The sequence below is a fragment of the Marmota monax genome, unplaced genomic scaffold (genome assembly GCF_021218885.2).
Source record: "Marmota monax isolate L192 unplaced genomic scaffold, Marmota_monax_Labrador192_F-V1.1 WCK01_AAM20220418_F8-fsc00018, whole genome shotgun sequence".
Taxonomy (NCBI): domain Eukaryota; kingdom Metazoa; phylum Chordata; class Mammalia; order Rodentia; family Sciuridae; genus Marmota; species Marmota monax.
The window spans coordinates 13,704,923-13,725,608 of NW_026692201.1; the positions used below are offsets into that span (position 1 = coordinate 13,704,923).

Sequence of the window (20,686 nt, forward strand, 5' to 3'; positions counted from 1 at the left end):
ATGTTGCCACAGATCATTATTTATGGTTGCAACTTCAACAACTGAATATGGACTATGCCCTGATATTGGTTTGATCATCTCCACACAGCAAATTGGTAATATCAGATTCATGGAACATAAGTTACACACCAGCACCCTAACTGCAAGGGCCAGGAGAATAAATGGAGAATGTCTGCCTCTTCTGCTTTCAAATTTAGGAAATATCCTGAGACTTCACATACTGAGACTTCCCCAATGTGGATAATAGAAAATATTATGTGGGACAGTCAAACAAAGCAAAACAAACCAACTATCAAATGAGAAGTAGCATATGTCTTCTCACACATTTAATAAGAATGTGATTTTGTGAAGGACTATTCTAATATTTGTTTCTGTTAATAGAAGAATCTTGCCACAGGATTGATATGCAGTGATCAATCTTATTAGGTAAGTGGATAAACAACTATTTAACAATATTTCTCATTCTAAATAATGAAATGCTACACAGACCTGCTTTGAAGGGGAGAACTTATTAAGTTCTCGGTGTTAGGTGGCATCTTAGGCACATGTGATCTAATCATTTTTACCTTATGTGCTTGTTAAGTTGATTTTAATTGCTTAATACCTAAATATGTTGCTACTAAAAGATGTTTTTTTCTCTGTCTTTTCCACTTTTTATTCATATATACCACTCATTTCCACATGCTATTCTGGGCTTCTATTTGTCTATTGTATTCATCTTTCTTCCTTTCTCCTCCAAGACACTGGCAGTAAAATTTTAAATAGTTCAAGAACAAGAGAACTTCTTCTGCTCTTTACCACCAAAGCAAAATTTGCATCTATACCCATAAAATGAAAATAATGATATCTTCTATATAAAGGTAGAGGCTAATTTCTTATAAGAGCAGGATGACTGGTTATAACAGATTTTTTTGAAAGGTAAGCTCACCCTTCCTAAAAAGGAATCACGCCTTTGCCCCAACAGAAACAAGTCCCTTAAAGAGCCAAGAGATGATTCTTACTAGGAATGGGGAAGTATGGGGGAGGATAAAACATGAAAAACAAGCCCTACAGCAGCTTCTTGTTCCTGTTTTTCAGGTTGAGCTGATTATGTGTTTAGTTTTGCCTCAGGACAACTATATTTCAAAGGAAATTACAGTCTGCCGTAAAACTCCTCAGAGTAACAGCAAGAAATTGCAATCATTCATTGATCGATGGAGAGCAAATATTTACCTTCAGAAAAAAGTCAAAGCTAAATTAAGATCTAACTAACTCCATTCAGAACTTTGGTCTGAAAAAAATTTACAGCCTACACATTCATGACTGGATTCATGGAGCACATTCAAATAATGGAGACCTTTTTCTCAGAGACATTATTCTCCAAGGACTCTGATAAACTTCCAGCAGATTTGTGTTCTTTTGGAGATGCCTGCTGAAGAGTTTCATTCTCTGTGGTAGAGGAGGAAATCCTGCCAAATTTTGATAAAGTTCACAATAAAGATTTTAGATTTCAATATTGTTTTAGCGTTCATGGGTCAAAACATAAAAAAAAATCAATATCACCTCTACTTTCAAAATAAATAAATTATTCCATTTTGAGATTAGCTACTACCTAAAAAATTTTACTTTTCATTTTCAGCAGTAGTGGAAGTTGACATCTTCCTGCCCAGCAGCTAAGATACAACACAGATGAATATAGAGAAAAATTCTACCTTATCTTTTGAGAAGGAAAAAAAAAAGGTTAAAATAAGGGGTGAAAGTGATAAAAAAAATAGTGTAAGGAAGAATGGAGAAAACCTATGAAAGAGAAAAATAGTTATAATCCATTATCTGAAAATACAATTGAAATGGAGCTAATAATGTGTAATTATCAAAAGGTCAAAATGATATTTTTTCATCATACAAAAGGTGTAAAGCTATTAAAGTCTAACATATGTCCAGGATGCACAATCTAAGATCATCAAGAAAGATCTACCTATAAAACCCGTTTGAATACAACTCTGGTGAGTTATCATCTGCTCTGAATGCTAAGCCCCTGAAAAATAAACAGTAATTAGCATTTTTTGTTTACACATAAACCTAGGAACAGACAAAAAAAAAAAACCAGAAAGGCCAAATAACTTTTCTATAAAACACACCTTATATGAAGGTTTTAATTTCAGCCTTGACAAGGATTTTGCATTTATAACCCAAAAGGATAGAATATGCTTACTTCCAAGCAGGTGGCTCAGAAAAGTTATTTGAATGACCGCAAAGACAAATTTTCTAGTCATCTCTGGATAGGTAATGCCTGATTAATAACAAAGCAAATACATGCCATAAAGGGACTGTGACTGAGAAGAAAAAAAATAGAGGTTCCCATTCACTCTATTTTCATAGCAAGACTAAAGAAAAATATTTCCTTTACTCAAAATCCAAAGAGAGAAATTTATCTCACTGGTACAGATGCTTATCTATTACATTTCAGGGTCTACCACATGAACCCTTGAGAATTTAAACAGCCTTCAAGATGTGGATTTAGAAGTCTTATGAGAGCAATGGAATTCTTCAGCATGTGTTCCTGTATATACAAGTTAACTTCCAAAGTCGATTTTGTAAGTAGTTTTCATCCTTCCACTACTCCCTCACAGACTAGGGAGTCATATAAAAAGGTACACTTCAAAGAATCAAGTCAAATCTAATTTCAGGAATATGTGATTTCTTAAAATTCAGTAATGCTTACTTTAACAAGTCTATGTAAGCCACAGGAGAAAATTCACACATTGCTTTCTGCAAATGTATCAACTGTTTACTTCTAATTACAGGAATGTTTCTACAATTTTTTCTAAGAACAAAACAAAGGACATTTCTTTCCTGAAATTAATTTTATTGTTTAAGTTACCTTACATAAAAATTGCCTTTTCTGTAATACAGTTCTATGAATTTTAATAAATCCATAGATTGGTGTATCCACCATCATAATTAGTGTACCAAAATACTTGACCATCTTCAAAACGCTCACATTAACTCTTCTGTATTCATTTCTTTCTTCCCTCTTTATCCCTGTCAATCTTCCTTCCATCTTTACTCCTATGTCTGTTCTCCTTCATTAGCTATATGTTTCCAAGAATGTTTAATAAATACAATCTTACAGTATCTGAGACTGGCTTTTTGGGTACTTATGATGCTTTGGAATTCATTCAGGTTAGTGCATTTGTCAATGATTTATCCTTTTAATTGATTTGTAGCAGGTTCCAGTTTGTTTATTTACCAATTGAATGTTTAAGTTTTTTCTTTTTTTTTTTAACTTGGGAGTGACTAGGAGTACAACTACAATAAAGATTCATATTCAGTTTTATGCAATAATAACTTCATTTCTCTATGGTAAGTACTCATGGGTAAAATTGCTAGGAAATTTGTAAGCTTAACTTTATAAAAAGCTGCAAAACTATTTTCCAGAGTGGGTGCATTAGTTTAAAATTTTCACCAGCAATTCATGTAAGTTCCAACCTCATTGACCCTTGATGTTTGTTTCAGTTTTTATTTTTGTTTTTGTTTTTTTCTTTGACTACAGAACCTGACAAGAACAACTTAGAAGAGAAAAGGTTGATTTTGGCTCACAGTTTCAGAAGTTCAGTTCATCATCAGTGGACACCATAGCTGTGGTCCCAGGTAGAAGGGTATGGTGAAGGAAAGCCTCACAGGACATGTTAACCAGTCAGCAAAGAGAAAGCTCCACTCAACAGGGAGAGAATATAAACCCCAAAGGCCCTCCTCAGTCACTTGTGTCCAGTCGTACCCTCTCTGCCCACCATTACCACCCAGTTAACTCATATCCCCTAAGAAAGTTACAATTCTCATAATCTAGTCACTTTATCTCTTCTTGCATTGTCTCATACATGAGTATTTGGAAAGTATCTCCTATCTAAACCATCTCATTCCACCCCAGCCCCTGAAAGCTCATGCTCCATTCAGAAAGCGAAATACATTTCTTCCATTTTTAAGATTCCCCATAGTCGTAACAGTTCCAGTATTACCCAAAAATACAAATCCAAAATCTCACCTGAGACTCAAGGCCAACTCATTAATATTTTCTCCTGTGAAGACCATATATCCAATATATAATGGTACAAAATAAATATTTACTTTCCATAAGGGAGAAATAGGACCATAGAAAGGAAGGAGGGGCCAAAGCAAAATTGAAATCCAGCAGGGCAAACAAGTCCTATAGTTCCATGGCCAACATTTGGGCCAGATGACATCATCGTGTTCTCTCCAAAGGGCTTGTATAGCTCTGCCTCTGTGGCCTAGCTGGTTGCAGCCCACATGAACTCTTTCTTGGCTTGGTGCTCAATTCCTGCATTTTTCCTTAGCAGACATTCCACTTTGTTGGCATCTCTTAATCTCACAGGTCATTACTAAAGCTTTGGCCTCCTCACATCTTCATACATCATCCTCTTTGGAGCTGCCTGCAGGGATTCCAACCCTGCTACACTTTTTCTAGCCTCAAAGGTCTTCTTTTAAAATATGGATGGAAACCTCTATGACAACCTGCTATGGTTTGCATGTGAGATATCCCCTAAAAGCTCATATGTGAGAAAATGCAAAAAGGTTCAAAGGAGAAATTATTGGGCTGTGAGAGGCTTAACCCAATCAATGAATTAATTTCCTGATAGGGATTAATTGAGTGATAATTAAAGAGGTAGGGTATGGCTGGAGGAGTAAGAATTGGGGGTATGGCTTTGGGGTATATATATCTGTATATGGCAGTGTATTCTCTCTTCTCTCTCTCTGTCTCTCTCCCTCCCTCCCTCCCTCCCTCCCTCCCTTCCTGCCTTTCTCTCCTTTCTGATCAACATGTGAGATATTTTCCTCTGCCATACTCTTCTGCCAGGATGTTCTGCCTCACCTGGAGCTCCGAGGAATGGAGCAGCCTTCTATGGACTAAGACCTCTGAAACTGTGAGCCCCCCTAAATAAATTTTTCCTTCTTTACAGTTGTTCTGGTAGGGTCTTTCAGTCACAGCAGTGGAAAAGTTGACTAAAAAACACCCTAATTCCAGCATCCTGTAGTCCTGCACAACCATACCAAGGTGGTTCATGCCAAGGTCTGCACCATCTTGAGCAGTAGCCAAGCCCCAAGGTACCATGACTATAGAAGCCTTTGAATGTATAAGTGACTGGGAACAATAAAACCACTTCCTCGGCCTCCTGTGCAAGCAAGGTGCCCCACTGGTCTCTTCTCAAAGGAATTTTTACTTTTACACCTTTGAGCCTACAATGGGCATGATCTTGCCAATTCTTGATTGCCATCTCTCCTGTTGGCATTATGTAAAGTACTTACCTTCTCTTTAGTCAATATAATCTCTGTAACAACCACAACTTCCTTTGCACCAGTTTTACTTGCACTTTTCCAGCCAAGCTACAAGATTTTCAAATCTTTTGCTCTGCTTTCTACTTATGATTATAATAGTAAGCTTGTTTAAAAGCCACCAGCAATGTCCATTCCACTGCCTGAGAGCTATGCTCCTTGAAATTTTCTCTGCCACATTCAGACTCACAGAAAATCTTAGGAAACAGGCAAAATGTAGAAAACATTTTTACCAGAATGAAACGTGAGTGGCCTCTAGTACAATTTCCAATAGAGTCCTTCCTCTGAAAACTCACTAACCCAGTCTTTACTGTCCACAGTCATACTGGAATTCTGATCTTCTAGGCTTTCACCAGAATCACCCACTAAGCTCACTTATGACATTATAAAGATTTTTCAGCTTACATCTCTAAATTTTTCAAAATCCCTCCTACAAACAAGTAACAAAGACTTCTGAACTACATAGTCACAGCAACTTCCTTACTTCTTAGTACCAATTTCTGGTTTAATCAGATTTTCATTGCTGTGACCACAAGACCTAACAAGAAAAACTCAGAGGAGGAAATGTTTATTTTGGCTCATGGTTTCATAGGTTTAGTCCATCGTCAGCTCACAGCATAGCAGAACACAATGGCAGAAGCAAATGGCAGAGGAAAGTAGTTTGAACATGGCAACCAAGAAGCAGAGAAAGAATTCTGCTCACCTGGGACAAAATATAAACTCCAAAGTCATTCTCCCCAGTGACCTACTTCTTCCAGCCACACCCTACATGCCAGTTAATTAACTACCAATTATCAGTATCAATGAATAAATCTACTAATTAAATTACAGCTTTCACAATCTATTTCACCTCTGAACTTTCTGTGTTGTCTCATACTTAAGCTTTTGGGTTACATCTCATATCTATATAATAACAGCATTATTATAAATTTTCATTTTAGCCATTCAAGTACATATGCAGTGGTATTAGTCTATTTTTTTAATTTGCAACTCCTTAACAAATAAATTATATTTAAATTTCTTAATGTTATTATATGTCAAGCTTATATCATCTTTGGCAAAGAATCTATTCAAGTGTTTGCCCATTCTTATATTATATTGTTATATTTTTACTGTTGAATTTTTACATATATTGAATTTGTAATATATTCTATATATAATACATTGTCAGATACATGATTATCAATATTTTACTTTATCTAGGGTTGATTTTTCATTATGTTAATTGTGTCTTTCACAAAACAAAAACTTTGTTTTGTTTAACATTTTGATTATCTATTGGTTATTTGTCTGTTATATATGTGTATATACATATAATATGTATATATGATTTTCTGACTTCTAGCTTAATCTTCTAGATTAAGCTAGAAGTCAGAAATATTCCCTCATTATTAATGTTCTAAGTTTCCTTCTAATATCATTTGCCTTTTGTTTTCGGAACTTCATTTCAAAAATTTTTAAGATCGGGTATTCTGATAATTAATTCTCTTAGTTTTCCTTCATCTGCGGATGTCTTTAAGTCACTTTCTTTCTGGGTGAATATTTTCACTGGACATAGAATTCCAAGTTGAGGGTTGTTTTCTTTCAGTCCTTTCAAATTGCAACATTCCCACTGTCCTCCACAGTATCTGATAAGAAATCCTCAGTCATTTACTTTAAATTGTCATCTCCCAAAGGTAATGCACTGACTTTCTCTTGATGGTTTCAAGGCATATGTTGTCTTTTAGTTTTCACTGATACATGTTATGGTTTGGATATAAGGTATCTACCAAAAGCTTCTGTTAATGCAGGAATGTTCAGACTTGAGATGATTGGCTTGTGAGAGATGAAACCTAATCAGTCTAGCCTAATTTGAGTGGACTAACTGGGTGGTGACTGTAGGCAGGTGTGACATGGATGGAGGAGGGGATCAGTGAAGATGTCACTTCCTAGTAGTCCCTTCCCATGCTTTCTCTCTCTGCTTCCTTATTGCCATTAGGAGACAGCTTCCTTCCACCATACCCTTTCCCCATAATGTGCTGCTTCACATTGGGCCCAGAGTAGTGGACTTGATTGACTATGGACTGAAACCATTGAAACTGTGATGCCCAAATTAACTTTTTCTCCTCTAAGATGTTCTTGTCAAATACTTTGGTCACAGCAATGGGAAAGCTGACTAAAACAATAAGCTTAAGCTTAAATTGTGGAGGGTTCCTTCTATTTGATGTGTACTAATCTTCTTAAATGTGCATGTCTATGTCATTGGCCAAGCTTAAAATATTTTCAGCAATTACTTCTTTAAATATTGCCTCACATGGCACGGCTTCCCTTCTCATATCTCCTTTAATGACAAGAGTGTTAAAACTTTTGTTTCTCCATGTATTCCTAAGTTTTGGTACTCTTTCAATACATTTTCATTCAGATTTGATAATGCTTTTGTTGTGGATTAAATATATGTTTCCCCAACATTAATTTGTTGAAATACTCATTCCCAATGTGATGTGATGACATTAGGAAGTAAAGGTTTTGAGAGGGAATCAGATTTAGACAAAGTCTTGAGGTGAAGCTTCAATGATGGGTTTATTGCCCTTGTAATCAAGGGAAATTTCAATTCTTCTGTTGCTTAATAAGTTCAGTGACTCAAGAAATAGGGGGACAGGAGAAGAAAGAGCTTTACTCAGTGGTCAAAGAATAGAGATGTGGGAGCTTTGCTCACAGAACAACTTCTTAACTAAAGGGAAATTAGGAGTTACAGATACAGGGTATGAATGATGAAGGATATAGAGACTCATAAAGGGAAGGAATACCCATGTGTTTTCTGGGAATAGGTAGAGATTTTCTAGCCACTCAAGTAGCACCTCTTTTTTCTCCTTTTAAAGTCTGTGTTTTCCAGTTATGCCATGACTTAGTCCAATGGTTAAGGCCACAGAGAAAATAGACATGATATGAAGACAGAAATGTCAAGCTTTTTCATCTTGTTCCCATCACCCTATCAGACACCTGCATGCCCCAAGTGAAGAGTCAGCCTTTTCAGCAAAAGCAGACTTCAAGTTCCTAAAACAGTAACCCAGGCAACTGTTCCCATCACAACCCACACGGCAGAGGTGCTTCCATAGTAATAAAGCTAGTGCGAAACTAATAACATATTGCTCAGCTCTCTGACCTCCAAAATTAGTGATTTTTAACACAATTGAGCACAAGCGATGCTAGAGGGTTTTATTGATTTTTTCTCAATAACACCTTTATAAAAAGAAAAAAGAGATGCCCCCTCCATACACACACAAAGTAAAGATGCAGTAGAACAGTATCTGTCTGCAAAACATAAAAAGAGCCCACACCAAGAACCAAATCTGAGGTACCTTGATTGTGGACTTTTCAGACTCCAAAACAGAGTGACATAAATGTCTGTTGTTGAAGCCACATAGTCTATGATATTTTGTTACAGCAGCCAGAGTTGACTAAGACAGTATTTAATCTACCTGAAAGTTAACACTTCTTGTCATCTCTGTTTTACTAAGGAGTGTAAATTTTGTTTAGTCATTATATTTCTATTTCTTAGATTTGATTTTCTTTATGTCTCCTATTTGCTGATACTTTGCATCTTTCTATTCATTTAAACTTAAGTTCACAATTATATGTTGAATTATATTAAATAAAAATATTTATTTAATAGATACTTGCAGTCCTTGTCAGATAATATCAAGATCAAATTCTTCTAGAAAGAGACATCTGTTTATTCATCCTATGTGAGTTGAATTTTTTCTGAGTCTTTCTGAATAATTTTAGATTCTAGGCTACTTAAAGATTATATTATTAAAATTTAATTTTATAATTTTAGAGAGCTTATTTAGCTATATAAAGAATTATGTCCAGATTTTATATTTGTGTTCATTGAGAAGGATGTAATACTATGCTCTAAATCAAACCTTCTGGAGTATCCTCTATATGTCTTATTTACTTCTTGTTAATAGTAGACTCATTCAAATAACTGATGAAAGTATTTTCTTCAACTGTGGTTTTTCTTTTTCATTATAGGCTTACAAAAACTTAGGTACATCCAAAACTAATTCATTTATGACAATAACATAGTACACTAATGTAAAATTACAGAAAATAAAACAAATATTAGCATACACAAAAATTATAGATTTTTGATTATGCGAATTTTCCTTTCAGCATATCACATAAGCATTTTTATTCATACTTAAATAGTGTTTATGGAATTTATGAGCAAGATGACCTAGAAAACTTGGGATATTTTAGTATTAATAATATACAAACTAGATTACTGCATGAAAATTCAAAAAATTTATTTTTTTTATTCTTTTCTTAATTGTCTTTCAATGCAGCATTTTATAAAGTCCTAGCAAGGTAAAAGGTATAGAATATCATCTCACACAAACTTCGAATTAAACAGACAAAATCCTTGAGATATAGAATATGTCTCTACTTTATCCAAGTGGTTTGAATTGAATTTCTTATTCCACCATGAGGATATTCTGAAATGGGTTCAATTGTTAAAGTGATATGCTCTCAGTAAGCTTCTTGCTGCTACTACTGTCAGTATACTTTTTCCTTTGAAAATAGCAAGCTATATCTTAACTTTAATCAACTGAAAACCCTGCCCATGGGAAACATAGTAAAATCCCTTCACAATAAAAAATAATATAAATAAATCCATGGCAGGGTTTTGGATTAATTATTTTTACCAATTCAGTAATTACTGTAAGAATGCATTTTACTAGGGGTAGAAGTTTGATTGAATGTTTTAATTATTGAAACATATTGCAATTAAAAACTTCATTTGTAACCAGAGAACCCTTTAACCTTTTCCCACATACATGAACTCTTATTCTATTGCTAGACTAGATTCACTTGGCTTAAGGAAGCAACAATTTTGAGTCTCTAAATATTTTATTTAAAATAAGTTAGTTTGGTGGAACTCATATTTCTGGAACTGGAAATAATTTAGGATGTCATGTGCCTGTTCCATTTTCAGACATGAGAATTGTCAGACCAGAGACTCAGCAAGCATCAAGCAAAAGTCAGAACTCAGTCTTAATTCTTGTTCTAGTATTCTTTATATCATAAGGAAATTATTTTGTGAGTCTTCTGTCCTTTGGGGGAAAATGCACAGAAATGCAAGAGTTAGCTAAAAATTTACATCTGCATTAAATACCTATGGATGCTATGAGACTCTCTGGATTAGGAATCCCTGCATAAGTAAATTCAATAGACATCTAGACAGAAAAGAAAGGAAGGAAGGAAGGAAGGAAGGAAGGAAGGAAGGAAGGAGGGAGGGAGGGAGGGAAGGAGGAGGGAGGAAGGGACTGTCCATTTTAAACTAAGGGAAGGAAAGGAGAAATACTGGGGAATGAAATGGAGCAAATTATGTTATATGCATTTATAAAAATGCCAAAGTGAACCCCATTATTATATATACCTATAATGCACTAATAAAAATATTTAAAGTTTGAATGTGAAAATGAAACAATGTTCTGAAATAAAACCTGAAAGAATAATTTAATTGTTTTAAAATGAAGAGATGAGTTCAAGAACCAAAAAATCCACAATTTTGAAAGTAAAGAATAATGAGAGAGAGAGAGAGAGAGAGAGAGAGAGAGAGAGAGAGAGGAAATATTTAAAAATATACCCAACTCTATATACATGAAGGGCTAACCTAGACTGGTAAGATGTTCCTGGCCTTATTTTCAGAATCTATAGATATACTACTTTGCAAAAGGGACATTTCAGTTGTAATCAGTGCTTCTAAGCTGCTAAGATTGTGGTATTTTTTTACAACATTGATATAAAACTAATAGATAACTACATAGTATTTAAGAATGAAATTTTAGCCTACAAACATAATTTCCAAACATATAAAATATTTTTTGCCGAATTTTGTTCATTCCATCATTATTTATTATTATTTCCAGTAGAAGGTTATAAAACACCTACATGCCCATAAATGAGAATTTGTTAAGTGAATTGTGTTATACCCATATTATGGAATGCTCCTTTATCTATAGAAAGATGTAGAGCATTCATACTGTTATGAGAAAAGATCCAAGATATTCTATACTGCTAAATGAAATTTTAAGGCATACTACTTTATATATAAAAAGAGAAAAAAATAAATTTATATTTACTTGTATATGCAAATAATATTTTTGAAAGACTGTAGATGGAAGTATTGATTATTGTTGCCTACTGTAGGGATGAAATTGGGTAGATGGAACTCAAAGATGAGTAGGTGATTTCTCTGCATCTTTAACCATGCAAATGCATTGCCATTTAATATATATTTAAATGACAGTTGGTTAGATAGACAGATGATTGATTGATAGATAGATAGATAGATAGATGATAGATAAATGATAGTAGACTTATCTGTGGGAGAAACCCCACCTAAATAAACTAGATAGAGAAGGATTATACCTGGACATAAAAAAAACTACATATTCATCCAAAAAGAAGAATGAGATCATATCATTTGTAGGAAAATGGATAGAACTGGAGGTCATCATGTTAAGAGAAATTAGCCATATGCAGAAAAGCAGATATTACATGTTTTGTTTCATTTGTGGAAACAACAACAAAAATAACTGAAAGTAGAGGAGAGACTATAAGGAAAGGGGAATAAAGGAGAAGGAGATCAGGCAGATAGAGGGAAAGAAGGGAGAGCAAAGAGGTAAATATGGAGCATGGATATGAACAAAATAAGATATGTGCATATATGAAAATGTTATCAAGGTCACTAATTTGTACAATTAAAATGTGCTAATAATTATGATCTTAAAAGATAACAATATCTTCTGGATATCTCATATGAATAGTATGACACAGAGGTTCGTGATTTATAATATATTGTGGGGTAGCAAGAATAGAAAAGAAGTAGTGACTAAAATAGTGAGCATTACATACTATAAAGGACACCAGAGCAAGCCCTTTTACTAACAGCTTGTCCTTTTCTTCAATGATGTTTACCATCTGAAATTTTCCTCTGTTCTCAGACTTTTCTTTCACTCTGAGCAGGAAGCTTCTGCCTCCACACCTTGAGAAATGTATTCAATAGTAGGGGTCATGAATACAAGAGCAGATTTTCAAACAAAAAAAAAGACAAAAAATAAAACAAAACATGAAACAAAGCGAGTGGTAGAAATCCAGTCCTTTCGGTTCTATGTCAGATTTTTAGAGGATCCATCCTCAATACAGGTGTAGCCTGCTGGTTACAGCACAAAGAAAGACCTGTGGAAACAGCAGTGCTGGGTAGGTCTAGAATTCTTTCAAAGCAACAGGAAACATTTAGAATAAGACTGAACAGGTAATACTGAGCATAATAGGGGGGTCTTACAGACAAAAATGCTAACTAAGCAATAAAGCCTCTTTAAACTTTGTTTGTAAAAGAATGTTGGGATCAAAGATATGCTCTGAGATTAATCTGTCAAAGTATGCAATATAGATGGGATGAGGAAGATGAGAAGCCAGAAATTTTGCAAGTAAGAGCCTAAGAGAAAGCACTACTTTTAGATTCAAAATATATTTTAGCCTTCTAAAAATTAGTAAGGCTGTTTGGCAGTTGCAATACTCACTGCTAAATCTGATTAAATCCCAAAGGCCTCTTTTAAAGGATAGATTAAAGGAAGTGAATTAAAAAGTTAGGACCAAATGAAAGTACTACAATTTTTCAAAAAATCATTTCCAAAGGGCCATCCAGTTAATTTAAGAAACACTCTGATGCATCTATGGCTAAAACTCTGATATTTCTTATAAGAAGTGTCATTTCTAAAGTATAATTGCATAACACATTGCTAAAACAGTAATGAAAGAATTTCAGAACATCCATCAAAGACTTCGAATGTGAAATGAACAGAGTTAGTTTATGAATCCTGGGATTGCAGCATGGACATTAGACAGCACTGCCCTCTGCAGTTAAATGTATTCTACTCACAGAGACCTGTAACACTCGTTATAAACCAATGCTTCAAGCCAGATATTTTGTTATCTCATTTATTCTAGTCATCAAAATACCAGAAATACCAAAGTGTCCAGTCTGGATCCCAGCAGAAATAATTACTTATCACGGTCAAAGGTAGCATGAGAAGAAAGTACTGAGAGAACTAATCTGGTTTCATTTGCTGACTCCTGAGTACTGTACTGTATAGTTGACATTTTTAGTGGTGAACAAAATTGGCAATATTACTTAATTCTTTTTATTTTTATTCTATGAAAAGATGGAATCAGACAATAAAAAGTTGCTAAATAACTGAAGAGTTATGTCGTGATAAGTACCAAAAACCAGTAACAAAAGCAGACAGTTAAAAAAATCACAGATGAATCTCATCAAAGAAGGTAACATAGAAATGGAAACCTGAAGGATATGAGAGACCTAGATTTGTGGTCGGTAGGAAAAATTAATGGAATGAAATGTGCACATGTCCTGAGACAGGAAAAAAGAATAGAATGTTTCAGGAATGAAAGGAATACAGTAATACCATAAAGTATCTAGTCAGTCATGAATGGGTGAGCAGGGAAAAGACAAAGAAGGATGACGACTGAAAACCACAGGGAATTATATCTGACAGATAAGCACTTAGAAGATGGGGGCTTGGTATGTTAAAATTCCACCATCCATAATAACACCCCCTAAAAATCTATTAAGATCATACACTCTCCATTAGGTGGCTGGACCCTCCCTTGTCACTGAAACTTATCACAACCTCAATCACCCAAGCAACTAAAACATTAAGACCTTCACAAAGAAAGCTTACTGGTGGCTACTCAAAGGGTAATACATTAAGAGAGAAGGAAACTGAGGCAAAAACAGGCAACGCAATTTCCTAAAAATCTCCAACTCTGTGAGTACCACATCATCCTTTCTGAGAGGCAGTCCATGCAGTTCCTATGCTGTCAGTCAAAAGTCAAAAGATGGACCTGGGCATGACTCTGGAAACTTCCTTGACCTCCCAATAAAACTGGAGGGCAGGAGGAGTGGTCTGTCTCTCTCCTCGCTGAGACATCCCATACTGTCCTTTGAGAAAATCTTCTTTTCCCCTTTCTTAACCCTTCTAATTAATTCAGGCTTGTTACTCTGAACAACATGTCCAGAATCTTTCTGGCATGATTGCAAGAATCAGGGTGCAAAGGGGCTTTCACCCTGCCTCAGCTTCAAGGTGGGCCTACGCCCTGCAAAGATACCAGAGAATATTGAGGTAAAAACACAAAGACAACATAGATATGAGCAGAGACAGAGGCTAAATATTCTACTTACCTTTAGGTTCTAGTAAGAACATCAAATTTTATTTTAAATGCAATAATACCTTTCTCAAGGACTTTAAGTGAAAAATAACTTTATAGTATTCTTACTGTCTACAACTTAACAATTTAATTTTTAATTCTTTGTCTTATCTGATGTAGAAATATTAGGGAAGATGAAAAGCATGTTTATTTATAACCAGTCAATCCACAGCCTTACACTGATAAATACTGTCCCTGAAATTATGTCACTGCCCTTGCAAAGGAAGATAATTCAATGACTATTTAATTATAAATATGAGATAAAAGTCATAAAAATAGTAGGGGAAACTGGAAATAAAAGGTCTTCACAATAATCTATCACCTCTTACAAGATGGCAAGGCCACCATGTGCTAGTATATTTGATAGACCTACCCTTAAATTGAAATATCCATAGATGGTAAGCCAATCAATCCTCTGTTATTCTTATGCAATTAGGAGATGGTTTTAACATGAACCAAAAATGCTTCTCATATACTAACAAAAGAAAGGTTCAAAAATCCCAAATAATTGCTATTCTCCAACAAAGTAGCCCTTTCTCATCCATTTTTGAGGGTAAATAGCAGTTCCATTTTTATAGACTAAGAGGAGGGAAATAGAACTTTCAATTTTTTTTTCCTAAGAAATCCAATTGTTACTCATTTTGAGCCTATTTCCAGCCTTTCTCCTTTAACTGGAAGGAAAGAGATGGAGAATTCTGTTCACTAACTTATTCAGGACCACTGTTTGGCAGTTTAAAACAATTCCGCAGTACTATCCATGATACAGCTCCACAGAGAGAGAAATTTGTCCCCCTTAAAAAATGACACACTAAACATTTCTGTTTCTTGCTGCAGAATTAATGAACTTCTTAAGGATGTCTTGAATTGACTTAACTGCCCCAGCACTTTGAAATTATTCAGATTTCTTAGTCCAGGATTTCATAGTTTCCAAGTACCTGGAAGAAATGAAATCATAAAGAGAATATCCACAGATAACTAAGAATTTCCAGCTGCTGACAAAATCCACTGATACAAAAAACCAAATGAGATTAATATATTGACAATATGCCCTACACTTTATGCACACAATTATCTATGTCACTCCTTACACATCTGTTGTGCTTTTTATTTTTATGTTAATATAAATGGCAGAGCTGCACCATGTACTACTACCTTTCATACAGCAATAGCCTAAAAATGGCTCATGAATATTAAGTTCACTTGCCAAACATCAGTATGGGTGTATGTGTATTTTAGATTAACCATCCCAGAGTCTACATAATGATCAGAAATTAAGTGATAGTTTAGACCTAACAAGCTATCAATACTTGCCCTGAATTACTGTCTTACCAGAAATGGAAATACAGCAATTAGTTAATTTTAGTTTAAAGACTGAGTGATTATCTAATGCAATGTAAGAATACTTTTTTTTTTTTTTTTTTTACCAAAATGAGATGGATAAGCCATGAAAATCCTGTTTGGCTTCCCAAATACAACCTGCATTAAGACAGGTTTACATCTTACTTCTGAGATTACTGTCCCAATTTTCAATATGATACTTTGTTATTAAAAAAAGTGGGGGAGGGGGGGCCTGGGATTGTGGCTCAGTGGTAGAGCTCTCACCTAGCATGGGTGAGACCCAGGTTCAATTCTCAGCACCACATAAAAATAAAGGCATTGTGTTGTGTCCATCTACATCTAAAAATTAAAAAAAAAGTTTTTCCTTCACAGCTTCTGCCACTATTAAAATCTAAACACCAAGAAAATGGTTTTGTGAAACAAACTTTCTTCATTCTTGTTTTCTCTCCCAACTAAATTATTGTACTTTACTTCTATTTCTGTAACTAATTCTCTTCAGCATTTACAATTCTACAAAGATAATGTCTCAGTTTTATTTCAACTACAGAAAATCACTTAATGTACCTTACGAGAACCAAACAAATAATTGGTTTGGGTTAAATTCAAACCTATCAGGAAAAATAATTTATGCAGACACATGGATCAGTAGACTATTGCTCAATGAGTTGTAAAAGATAGTTCATGAGGTTGAAAGATTTCAATAAGTATTTTATACAGATGAGACAAAATTATAAACACTGGAACTTCAGTGAAGTGACAAAAATCTGTATCTTTACTGGCATCTGTTAACAATTAACATTTAATGAAATCTTAGAGTAGTTTTTATTTACATTTCTCTTATTACTAGAAATATTGAACATTTTTTTATATATTTGTTGATTGAATGTATATCTTCTTCTGAGAAGTATCTGTTCAGCTCCTTAGCCCATTTACTGATTGGGTTGTTGTTTTTTTTTTTTGGTGTTAAGTTTTTTGAGTTATTTATAACCCTGGAGATTACTGCTCTATCTGACAAGTACGTGGGAAAAATTTACTCCCAAAATGTAGACTCTCTATTCACCTCATTGATCATTTCTTTTGCTGAAAAGAAGCTTTTTAGTTTGAGTCCATCCCATTTATTAATTCTTGATTTTATTTCTTGCACTTTAGAAGACTTAAGGAAGTTAGGGCCTAATCCGACATGATGAAGTTTGGGGCCTGATTTTTCCTCTTTTAGGCACAAGGTCTCTGGACTAATTCCTGAGTCCTTGATCCACTTTGAGTTTGTGCATGATGAGATAAAGGGGTATATTTTCATTTTGCTGCAGATGGATTTTATCTCACACCAGTGAGAATGGCAGTTATCAAGAATGCAGACAACAATCAATGTTGGCCAGGATGTGGGGGGAAAGGCACACTCATATATTGCTGGTGGGACTGCGAATTGGTGCAACCAACCTGGAAAGCATTATGGAGATTCCTTAGAAAACTTGGAATGGAACCACCATTTGACCTAGCTATCCCACTCCTCTGTCTATACCCAAAGGACTTTAAATCAGCATACTATAGTAACACAGCTGCAGCTACATCAATGTTCATAGCAGCTCAATTCATAATAGTAAACTGTGGAAGCAACCTAGATGCCCTTCAATAGATGAATGGATAAAGAAACTGTGGTATATATACACAATGTAATATTACTCAGTATTATGAAAGAATAAAATTAGGCATTTGCAGGTAAATTGAGTTGGAGAATATCATGCTAAGCCAAGTAAGCCAATCCCCCAAAACCAAAGGCCAAATGTTCTCTCTGATAAGTGGAGGCTGATCCATGGCGGGAGGGTATGAGGAAAATGGAGGAACTTTGATTGGGCAAAGGGGAGGGAGGGTTAGGGAGGGGCCATGGAAGCACGAAAGATGGTGAAATGAGATGGACATCATTACCCTAGGTGCATGTATGACTGCACATATGGTGAGACGCTACATTGTGTACAATCATAGAAATGTAAAGTTGTGCTGCAATTGTGTACAATGAATCAAAATGCATTCTGCTGTCATATATACCTAATTAAAATAAATTAATTACTAAAAAAGTTTAAAAAATTAATGAGTACTTTATGCCTGGATGTCTCAAGATCCAGCAAATCTCTTACATTATTTCACTTAATTTTACATCAACTTAATTAAATTTCTACTTTTGATTTCCTCATTTGACAAATGAGAAAACAGATTTTAAAAGTTTAATTACTTGCTCAAGGTCAGGATTCACAGCATTGGATCAAAGATTTGAATGCTATATTTTTAAAAAAATATTATTCAGCACTTATTGTTTTCTATAATCCTTTGACGGTTAGTATTCTCCTTCCATGATTGAGAAAACTGAGGCTGAGAGAAAAAAGAAACAATAGACTATAAACTGCCCAGGAAATTAGTGCCAGGTCTAAACTATTCAGTTGGGAGCTCAGGTCTTTTTAAATACAACCTTAAAGTGGTTTGCATTCAATTCATTTAATTTTCTGTAATTGTAGTTTCTTGAAAATTTTAATATAAATACTACAGTAGACACTGCTTTATGTAACTCTTTTCCACTTACACACTATATGTCTATTGTAAATCAGAAGCCAGAATTATACCAGGAAAAGATAAAATTAAGCTCCAATAAATGTGATTTGTTTAATTAATAATATACCCATGGAAAGAAGGATCAAAAATCTATTTGTATATGGGAGCAGTGGCTTCATGGAGAAATCTCTGTTCCCTCCTCTCAATTTTGCTGTGAGCCTTAAACTGGTTACTAACATATTCAGAGGATAACAACTTTGTGCATATTTTGTCACCTGCCTAGGTATCAATTATTCTTGCAAAAAATGCAGAACCATTTTGCAGCTAAAGGTTATTTGTAAACATGGTTTTCCTTTGGCTTCTGAACAGTGCTATCTACTGGACTTGGTTTATATTTCCCCTTATCTACACAATATCCTCCCTGGCAGTGGCATGCACTGCAGATAAAATTCACTCATATCTGTTGTGGCTTTAGGGAAATCAAGAGGTTGAAAACCTGAAGGGCACATTACACTTCAGTTTTGGCTCTATCAATATCATCAAGTTTAAATTTTTATTAATTTTTATTTTACAATAAAATAAAGTACAGATGATGACCCAGGAGATTCAAACTGAAAATGACAAGAAGTTCAACTTGTGGCCACAGAATGATTTATAATGTAAAACAGCAGGAGATTGGTTAAAAGTGAATATTGTAGCCAAGAGCAATGGTACATACCTATAATCCCAGCAATTCGGGATACTGATGTAGAAGAATCAAAGTTCAAAACCAGACTCAGCAACTATAAATATTTTAAAAGGGCTGGTGGTGTACCTTGATTGTAGAGCATCCTGGATTCAATTCCCAGAATCACAGGTGGAAAAAAAATTATTATCTTATTCCATTTTTAGAAGGCAATTTTCATTTCTGTTTATCAAAGCACTTATAAGAATTAAGTTTCACTTACATCCAAAAATGAGCCAGGTTAAGTTTTGCTTATGTGGCCTCAATGGTTATGTCTCTGCTCAGGGAACTCTTGAACTATTCTCCACTTTATTTTAACAGTTTCACAATCAATCAAGCTTTCATGAAGTGGACTTACCTCTTCAGTAATTGAAGTGAGGTATACTCAGGTTTCACCTCTGCTGATTTTGTGTTTCTATTGGCTGCAGTATCAGAAGTTCCAATACCTGGACTCTGTGTTTATGCGGCACAGGACATTCATTTTGCAGGCATGAATGCAATTGAAATAGTGTGGCAATATACCCAACAGTTAAGCAACAACTACCTAATTCCCTAAATTCTTGGTCTTGGCAGAAATAACCACTTACTTATGCTTGGTCATTACAGTAAAATATTTAGGAGTACAAATTTAGGAGCTCTACTCCCTGGGGCAAGTAGTTAGCTCTGCCTCTTACTAGTCATATGACTACATATATTTTTAACTGTAATTTTTTTTAAATTAAAGTATTTAATATATGTAAAACTTGTTGAATGAATCCTGGGCCACAGAAAGTACTGTGTATCTAAATTTTATTGCAATGCTTTTATGGGAATAATTATTGTAAGCTCAACCTTATCTCCATCCCTTTCAACAATTTTGTAAGCATCCAATTTCCCACATTAAATCTCTTTTTGCTCAAACTACATAAAATCGATTTTATTGTCTTTAATTTAACATTAACTGACAAACTGGTCATTCTATTTTCTCTTGGGTACTGGTTATTGAATTACAAATGTTCGAGAAATTAGAGGAAATTAGTTTAAAGGCTAAAAAGGATTCTGTAATTTAGTTATAAAGGCAAGATTTGGATCCACATCAGTAAGGTAAATTATTTCTAAAAAATTTTTCCTAGTCATGCTTCTTCAGGCACAACCCTTTAAAACTATTGTATTTAATAGCTCACACCACTAACTTTCTATCTTCATGTTGCTAAATTGGCAAAAGGCATCACCCAGAAAATCTTTCTCAAAATCGGATTACAGCAATGGAATTTTCTCTATTATATTCATTTATTCTTGAAAGTGAACTCTAGATCCAGGTATTGCACTGTAAATCCCATACTTCCATTGAGATTAAATAAGCATCTTAAACTTAATAGGAATTCCTTACTCAGTCTCAATATTCAGCAAATGGTGCTGTTATGCACCCAGTCACCGGGATCAAAAACCAACATTCGAAATTCTTCACAATTTCCCTCAAGCTCCAAACACAACCCATCT

General features: G+C 34.6%; 1 long non-coding RNA gene across 2 annotated transcripts; it reads left to right on the top strand.

The window, feature by feature from the left end:
• Positions 1-28: 28 nt before the first annotated feature.
• Positions 29-17,776, top strand: LOC124081839 (uncharacterized). Of its 2 annotated transcripts, none has more exons than XR_009225493.1 (4): positions 29-426; positions 1,078-1,982; positions 2,447-2,573; positions 17,250-17,776. It is a non-coding gene; the product is annotated as an uncharacterized LOC124081839 (long non-coding RNA). The 2 variants fall into 2 exon arrangements; XR_006848159.2 differs by lacking the exon at positions 17,250-17,776 and adding an exon at positions 3,533-6,367.
• Positions 17,777-20,686: the final 2,910 nt, after the last annotated feature.